Below are 9,944 nucleotides of genomic sequence, written 5' to 3'. Positions count from 1 at the left end.
AAGTCTCCACCATCCTCCCACTCAATTCTTTCGAGAAAAACTTTTCCTCGAGAAAGGACCCGATTCTAGAAACAATCCCTTATTGCTTTCGAATATGAGACAGGAGGTATACCCAACTGTTTTGGGTGTCCTATGAAGATGCATTTATCCGCTTTGGGTTCGAGCTTATCAGCTTGAAACTTTTTCACATAAGCGTCGCAGCCCCAAACTTTTAAGAAATGACAGCTTAGGTTTCTCTAAACCATAGTTCATACGGTGTCATCTCATCGGAATTACGTGGTGCCCTATTTAAAGTGAATGTGGTTGTCTCTAATGCCTAACCCATAAACTATCGTGGTAATTCGATAAGAGACATCATGGTATGCATCATATCCAATAGGGTGTAGTTATGATGTTCGGACACACCATCACACTATGGTGTTCCAGGCTGTATTAGTTGTGAAACAATTTCCACAATGTCTTAATTCTGTGCCAAACTCGTAATTCATATATTCATCTTTATGATCATATCATAGATATTTTATCCTCTTGTCACGACGATCTTTCAACTTCTCCCTGAAATTACTCGAACCTTTCAATAATTTAGACTCGTGATTCATCAAGTAAATGTACTCAACATCTACTCAAATCATATGGGAAGTAAGAACATAACGATATCCACTACACGCCTCAACACTCATTGGATTGCACACATCAAAATGTATTACTTCCAACAAGTTGCTTTCTAGTTCCATTTTACTGAAAACGAGGCTTTCAGTCATCTTGCCCATGTGGTATGATTTGCATGTATCAAGTGATTCAAAATCAAGTGAGTCCAAACGGTCCATTTGCATGGAGTTTCTTCATGCATATACACCAATAGACATGGTTCGCATGTCTCAATTTTTTTTTCAAAATGAGTGAGCCCAAAGATCCATCAACATGGAGCTTCTTCATGCGTTTTATACCAATATGACTTACGTGGCAGTGCCACAAGTAGGTGGTACTATCATTACTATCTTATATCTTTTGGCATGAACATGTGTATCACTACGATCGAGATTCAAAAAAAACATTCATTTTAGGTGCAAGACCATTGAAGGTATTATTCAAATAAACAGAGTAACCATTATTCTCCTTAAATGAATAACCGTATTGCGATAGACATAATCCAATCATGTCTATGCTCAACGCAAACACCAATCTCGATGGTAGAGGGAGCGTACGATGTTTGATCAACCTTGGAAATACTTCCAACACATATCGTCATCTCACCTTTTAGCTAGTCTCCGTTTATTCCGTAGCATTTTCGAGTTACTAACACTTAGCAACCGAACCGGTATCTAATACCCTGGTGCTACTAGGAGTACTAGTAAAGTACACATTATAATGCATATCCAATATACTTCTGTCGACCTTGCTAGCCTTCTCATCTACCAAGTATCTAGGGCGGTTCTGCTTCAGTGACTGTTCCCCTTATTACAGAAGCACTTAGTCTCGGGCTTGGGTTCAACTTTGGGTTTCTTCACTAGAACAACAGCTGATTTGCCGTTTCATGAAGTATCCCTTCTTGCCCTTGCCCTTCTTGAAACTAGTGGTTTCACCAACCATCAACAATTGATGCTCCTTCTTGATTTCTACTTTTGTGGTGTCAAACATCGCGAATATCTCAAGGATCATCATATATGTCCCTGATATATTATAGTTCATCACGAAGCTCTAGCAGCTTGGTGGTAATGACTTCGGAGAACCATCACTATTTCATCTGGAAGATCAACTCCCACTCGATTCAAGCGATTGTTGTACTCAAACAATCTGAGCACAAGCTCAACAATTGAGCTTTTCTCCCTTAGTTTGCAGGCTAAGAAAATCGTCGGAGGTCTTATACCTCTTGACGTGGGCACGAGCCTGAAATCCCAATTTCAGCCCTCGAAACATCTCATATGTTTCGCGACGTTTTAAAACGTTTTCGGTGCCTCAACTCTAAACCGTTTAACTGAACTATCACGTAGTTATCAAAATGTGTATGTCAGATGTTCGCAACATCCACAGACGACGTTCGAGGTTCAGCACACTGAGCGGTGCATTAAGGACATAAGCCTTCTACTGTCTGCATAATTGCTACTATCAACTTTCAACTAATTTTTCTCTAGGAACATATCTAAACAGTAGAACTAAAGCGCGAGCTATGACATAATTTGCAAAATCCTTTTGACTATGTTCAGGATAAACAAGTTCATCTTATGAACTCCCACTCAGATAGACATCCCTCTAGTCATATAAGTGATTACATGATCCGAGTCAACTAAGCCGTGTCCGATCATCACGTGAGACGGACTAGTCATCATCGGTGAACATCTTCATGTTGATTGTATCTACCATACGACTCATGCTCGACCTTTCGGTCTCTTGTGTTCCGAGGCCATGTTTGTACATGCTAGGCTCGTCAAGTTAACCTAAGTGTTTCGCATGTGTTCCGAGGCCATGTCTGTACATGCTAGGCTCGTCAACACCCGTTGTATTCGAACATAAGGATCTATCACACCCGATCATCACGTGGTGCTTCGAAACGACGAACTTTCGCAATGGTGCACAGTTAGGGAGAACACTTCTCTTGAAATTTTAGTGAGGGATCATCTCATTTAAGCTACCGTCGTTCTAAGCAAATAAGATGTATAAACATGATAAACATCACATGCAATCAAATAGTGACATGATATGGCCAATATCATATTGCTCCTTTTGATCTCCATCTTCGGGGCTCCATGATCATCATCGTCACCGGCATGACACCATGATCTCCATCATTGTGTCTCCATGAAGTTGTCTCGCCAACTTATTACTTCTACTACTATGGCTACCGGTTAGCAATAAAGTAAAGTAATTACATGGCGTTGTTCAATGACACGCAGGTCATACAATAAATAAAGACAACTCCTATGGCTCCTGCCGGTTGTCATACTCATCGACATGCAAGTCGTGATTCCTATTACAAGAACATGATCAATCTCATACATCTCATATCATTCATCACATTCTTCTTGGCCATATCACATCACATAGCATACCCTACAAAAACAAGTTAGACGCCCTCTAATTGTTGTTTGCATGTTTTACGTGGCTGCTATGGGTTTCTAGCAAGAACATTTCTTACCTACGCAAAAACCACAACGTGATATGCCAATTGCTATTTACCCTTCATAAGGACCCTTTTCATCGAATCCGATCCGACTAAAGTGGGAGAGACAGACACCCGCTAGCCACCTTATGCAACTAGTGCATGTAAGTCGGTGGAACCAGTCTCACGTAAGAGTACGTGTAAGGTCGGTCCGGGCCGCTTCATCCCACGATGCCGCCGAATCAAGATAAGACTAGTAACGGCAAGATAATTGACAATATCGATGCCCACAACCACTTTGTGTTCTACTAGTGCATAGTAACTACGCATAGACCTAGCTCATGATGCCACTGTTGGGGAACATAGCAGAAATTCAAAATTTTCCTACGTGTCACCAAGATCTATCTATGGAGAAACCAGCAACGAGGGGAAGGAGAGTGCATCTACATACCCTTGTAGATCACTAAGCGGAAGCGTTCAAGAGAACGGGGTTGAAGGAGTCGCACTCGTCGTGATCCAAATCACCGGAGATCCTAGTGCCGAACGGACGGCATCTCCGCGTTCAGCACACGTACAGCCCGGTGACGTCTCCCATGCCTTGATCCAGCAAGGAGAGAGGGAGAGGTTGAGGAATACTCCATCCAGCAGCAGCACAACGGCATGGTGGTGGTGGAGGAGCATGGTGATCCAGCAGGGCTTCGCCAAGCACCGCGAGATATGAGGAGAAAGAGAGGTAGGGCTGCGCCAACAAGAGAAGAAACTTCGTCTATGGGCTGCTCCTTTGCCTCCACTATATATAGGGGGAGAGGGGGGGCTGCGCCCCCACCTAGGGTTCCACCCTAGGGGCAGCGGCCAGCCCAGATCCCATCTGGTGGGGCGGCCAAGGGGAGGGGAGAGGGAGGCGCACCAGGCATGGACCCTAAGGCCCATCTGCCCTTAGGGTTTGCCCCCCTCCTCCCCTTAGGCGCCTTGGGCCCTTGTGGGGGGCACACCAGCCCACCTGGGGCTGGTCCCCTCCCACACTTGGCCCATGCAGCCCTCCGGGGCCGGTGGCCCCACTTGGTGGACCCCCGGGACCCTCCTGGTGGTCCCGGTACGTTACCGATAAAACCCGAAACCTTTCCGGTGACTAAAACAGGACTTCCCATATATAAATCTTTACCTCCGGACCATTCCGGGAACTCCTCGTGACGTCCGGGATCTCATCCGGGACTCCGAACAACATTCAGTAACCACATACAAACTTCCTTTATAACCCTAGCGTCATCGAACCTTAAGTGTGTAGACCCTATGGGTTCGGGAACCATGCAGACATGACCGAGACGTCCTCCGGTTAATAACCAACAGCGGGATCTGGATACCCATGTTGGTTCCCACATGTTCCACGATGATCTCATCGGATGAACCACGATGTCGAGGATTCGATCAATCCCGTATACAATTCCCTTTGTCTAGCGGTATTGTACTTGCCCGAGATTCGATCGTCGGTATCCCGATACCTTGTTCAATCTCGTTACCGGCAAGTCTCTTAACTCGTTCCGTAACACATCATCCCATGATCAACTCCTTGATCACATTGTGCACATTATGATGATGTCCTACCGAGTGGTCCCAGAGATACCTCTCCATCACACGGAGTGACAAATCCCAGTCTCGATTCGTGCCAACCCAACAGACACTTTCGGAGATACCCGTAGTGCACCTTTATAGCCACCCAGTTACGTTGTGACGTTTGGCACACCCAAAGTATTCCTACGGTATCCGGGAGTTGCACAATCTCATGGTCTAAGGAAATGATACTTGACATTAGAAAAGCTTTAGCATGCGAACTACACGATCTTGTGCTATGCTTAGGATTGGGTCTTGTCCATCACATCATTCTTCTAATGATGTGATCCCGTTATCAATGACATCCAATGTCCATGGTCAGGAAACCGTAACCATCTATTGATCAACGAGCTAGTCAACTAGAGGCTTACTAGGGACATGGTGTTGTCTATGTATCCACACATGTATCTGAGTTTCCTATCAATATAGTCTAGCATGGATAATAAACGATTATCATGAACAAGGAAATATAATAATAACTAATTTATTATTGCCTCTAGGGCATATTTCCAACGGTCCTCGCCTGCCATGTCGTCGAGGAGGTCGTGGACGTCGGGGAAGTAGTCGTCGGCGACCGGATCGTCCGTGATGAAGCAGCCAGTAGTCGCGCTGAGCGCTCCCCAAAAACCTTATCACCCTTCTCCCGTACAGGACTCAAAAGGTGCGGTTTTGGAGGCCTACTGTCCTGACCTGTGGTGCACGCCACAAGACGGGATTGGGAAGAACGTAGCAGCAGCGCAATGGTCGGAACTTTGTGGCGAGAGGAAGAGGAGCTTTTGTTGTGTCTCTCTGGAGAGGAGCGACCTCTCTTATATAGGCATAGGAGAAGGACGCGAAGAGGCTGCAGCATGAAGCGAACAGGAGGCGGGCGGCGGAGGAGGAGCACGCGTGGATGTCCCTCTTGTTCTCATGCTCATACATGTGGGGAAAGAACCTCCCTTATAAAGAGGTCCAGCTCCCTCTAAACTAGCAATGTGGGACTAAACTTTTGTTCCACCTCTTGCCTTGCACAAATGGGCTGCGTGGGCCTCTAGGATTTATTAGAAATTTCTGAAACTGCTATTGGGCTAGACCCAAAATAGACAAAATGCCAGCAATCCCCCACCAGATCCCAGAGGCACACAAAAATTTGCCTTTGGTTCCAAAACACTGTTTTATATACTGGTACTGCATTGGAGACTGTTAAGTTGAACTTCCACCTAGAACTCTATGCTACACTAGTAAGCAACTTGAATAGTGGACTGGGCCTTGAACTGCAAGTTTTTTGTGAATCTAGCTTCACATAAAGCCTTGACCGATACGTGGCTACCATGGGTCTTCCCCGCGGATGGAGCTTATGCGTCATACTCCGTGACCTTTCATGAGTTTACTAGAGAGAACCCTACTCTCATAGATTGCGATGTTTGACAATCAGACTCATATAGGTGTGTTCTTCAAAAGATGTTCTGCAGGATAACATCTCTGCTTAAATAAGCCACTTAGAACACATTAAGATATACATCAACCTGCCATGCAGATAATGATGGTATTGCATCTTCATGGAGTGGTATTGTGAATAGTAAGGATACTCTCCTCTCAGTTGACCAACAGCTTGTCTTCCACATCTAATTCACGGGATCTCCGATCACAAAGAATAGGTTACCACTATGAACAACTCATATTGTGGGTCTCATACCCATCTCCCTCGATGCATTATCTATCACATTACGTGATAGACCCTTAGTAAAAGGATCTGCCAGATTTTTAGACGTTTGGATATAATCCAATGCAATAACTCTGGAGTTTTTCATTTTTCTGACAGACTTTAACCTTCTCTGAACGTGTCTTGATGACTTCATGTTATCCTTTGAGCTGCTCACTTTCGTGATCACAGTTTGATTGTCGCAGTTCATAAGGATACCCGGTACAGGTTTCTCAACAACCAGTAAGTCATTCAAGAGCCGACGAAGCCAATCTGCTTCGACCGTAGCTGTATCTAGTGCTGTGAGTTCTGCTTCCATTGTTGACCTCGTTAAGATGGTCTACTTGCAAGACTTCCAAGAAACAACGCCACCTCTATGAGTGAATACATAACCGCTCGTGGCCTTTATCTCATCAGCATCTGAGATCCAGTTTGAATCACTATACCCTTCAAGCACCTTTGGATGCCCGGTGTAGTGAATTCCATAATTTGCAGTGCCTTTCAAATAACGCAAAACTCTCTCTAGAGCTTTCCAATGCACATCTCCTGGTTTTGAGACAAACCGACTCAGTTTCCTAACAGCAAAAGAGATGTCAGGTCTTGTAGCACTTGCTAAGTACATAAGCGAGCCAATAATCTGAGAATATTTCAATTGATCTCTAGCAATTCTTCGATTCTTTCGAAGTAACACACTCGCATCATATGGTGTTGGAGAGGGCTTGCAGTCACTATAACCAAAGCGACTCAAGATCTTTTCCACATAGTGAGATTGAAGCAATGTAATCCCACCATCATCGTCTCTCAACAACTTGATGTTTAGAGTAACATCAGCCACTCCTAAATCCTTCATCTCAAAACAACGAGATAGGAAATCCTTGACCTCCTTAATAACATTCAGATTTGTTCTGGAAATCAGTATGTCATCAACATACAAGCACAGGATAACTCCCTCGCCCTCACCATGGCGATAGTACACACATTTATCAGCTTCATTCACAACAAAGCCTGCAACTGTTAGAGTTCTTTCAAACTTCTCATGCCACTGTTTGGGTGCTTGCTTAAGTCCGTACAAAGACTTCAGCAACTTGCACACTTTCCCTTCCTGACCATCTAGTACAAACCCATCTGGTTGTTCCATATAAATTTCCTCGTCCAACTCTCCATTTAGGAAAGCAGTCTTAACATCCATTTGATGAATGAGAAGACCATGCGAGGCGGCTAGTGAAAGTAGAACTCGAATAGTGGTCAGTTGAGCCACAGTTGAGTAAGTATCAAAGAAGTCTTCACCTTCCTTTTGGGTATAACCCTTAGCCACGAGCCGAGCCTTGTACTTTTCAATAGTACCATCAGGCCTAAGCTTCTTCTTGAATACCCATTTGCATCCTATAGGTTTGCACCCATAAGGACGATCAGTTATCTCCCAAGTTTCATTCGCCAAGATGGAATCCATCTCGCTACGAACCGCTTCCTTCCAGTAGTCAGCATCTTCAGATGCATAGGCCTCTGAAATAGAACTGGGAGTGTCATCTATGAGGTACACAAGAAAATCATCACCAAAGGACTTTGCAGTCCTCTGTCTCTTGCTCCTAATAGGAACTTCATTGTTCTCCTCCACAGGACTTTCAAAGTGTTCCATCGAAATTGTAGGTTCGGTAATTGTAACTGGTTCTTGATTCGATGAACTAGGCATCTCCTGATTAGATGAGGTAGCCATATCCTTCATGGGAAAGATATCTTCATAGAAAGTCGCATCATTCGACTCCATGATCGTACTGACATGCATGTCAGGTACCTCAGATTTTACAACCAAGAATCTATAGCCAATGCTATGAAAAGCATATCCCAGGAAAACACAATCCATAGTCTTTGGTCCAAGCTTCCGCTTCTTTGAAATTGGAGCATTGACTTTCGCCAAACAACCCCATGTTCGCAGATAAGAGAGTTTTAACCTTTTCTTCTCCCATTCCTCGAATGGAGTTATCTCTTTGTTCTTTGTGGGGACTCGGTTCAGGACATGACATGCTGTCAATATCGCCTCCCCCCACCATGCCCTCGAGAGACCCGATGTGTCTAACATGGCGTTAACCAAATCAGTTAGAGTACGGTTCTTTCTTTCGGCCACCCCATTTGACTGAGGTGAGTAGGGAGGTGTCCTCTCATGGATTATACCATGTTCCGCACAAAAAGCATCAAACTCATTGGAAAAATACTTAGCCTCTTGATTTTCCGATCAAGTTGGTTTTCCACTTCAGCTTTATAGATCTTGAAAAAGTTCAAAGCCTCATCCTTAGATTTCAGAAGATACACACGGCAGTATCTAGTGGAGTCATCAATTAACGTCATGAAATATTTCTTTTCACCTTTTGTCAACACACCATTCATTTCACATAGATCTGAATGTATGAGCTCTAGTGGTGCAAGATTTCTTATTTCCGCAGTCGTGTGAGACTTACGAGGTTGCTTAGCTTGCACACACACTTGACACTTAGATCCCTTGACTGTGGTGAGACTAGGGATTAAGTTCAACTTCGCTAGTCGCGACATGCAACCAAACTTAACATGACAAAGACGTGAATGCCACACATTGGATTCACTATTGTTGCAAATATGATTAACAACTTTATTGCAAACGTCTGATAAGGATAAACGAAACAAGCCTCCTGACTCATGGCCTTTATCAACAAAGGTTCCATACTTGGATATTACAAATTTATTCGACTCAAAGACAAGCTTGTAGCCATCTCTACACAGAAGAGATCCGCTAACAAGATTTTTATTGATAGAGGGGACATAATGCACGTTCTTCAGCCGCATGATCTTCCCCGAAGTAAACTTCAGATCGACCGTGCCAACACCATGAACAGAAGCACTTGAACCGTTGCCCATCAGCACGGTTGAAGTCCCTGCGGTCTGATAAGACGAAAACATGGAAATATCACCGCATACATGCACATTAGCACCCGTGTCAATCAACCAGTCAGGAGAATGACATACTGAAAGAATAGTGGGAAATATACCATACCCAGCATCCTTCATGTCAGTGTCTCCAATGACAACATTAGCGGTCTTGCCGCCTTTCCCAGGATAACGCTTGTCATAGCGATTAGGGCAACTAGGAGCCCAATGATCAGGATCCCCACACACATGACAAGCACCTTTCTTCTTGCCATTCTTCTTCTTGAAGTTCGTGTGTTGCACAACCTTGTTCTTCCCAGCAAACTTTGCTATTCCATCAAACTTGCCCTTGTTCTTGAACTTGTGGGGCTGGAAGTTCTGCTTCTGTACCACATTGGCACTAGATCCTCCCTCAATACCTCAAGCACGTGTGTCCTTTGCTCTCACCTTTTCTTCCACATCAAGAGTGCCAATGAGATCCGGGACGGAAAACTCCTGCCTCTTATGCTTCAGCAAGGTAGCAAAGTTCCTCCATGAAGGAGGAAGCTTAGTGATGATACCTCCGGCAACAAACTTGTCCAGTAGCATACAACTGAAGTGCTCAAGTTCTCTAGCAAATGACTGTATCTCATGAGCTTGCTCAACCACGGAGCGCTCTTCAGT

This window comes from Triticum urartu, chromosome 3A (assembly GCF_056163025.1).
Source record: "Triticum urartu cultivar PI428250 chromosome 3A, HENAU_Tu73, whole genome shotgun sequence".
NCBI lineage: Eukaryota > Viridiplantae > Streptophyta > Magnoliopsida > Poales > Poaceae > Triticum > Triticum urartu.
This window is presented reverse-complemented; position numbering follows the sequence as displayed.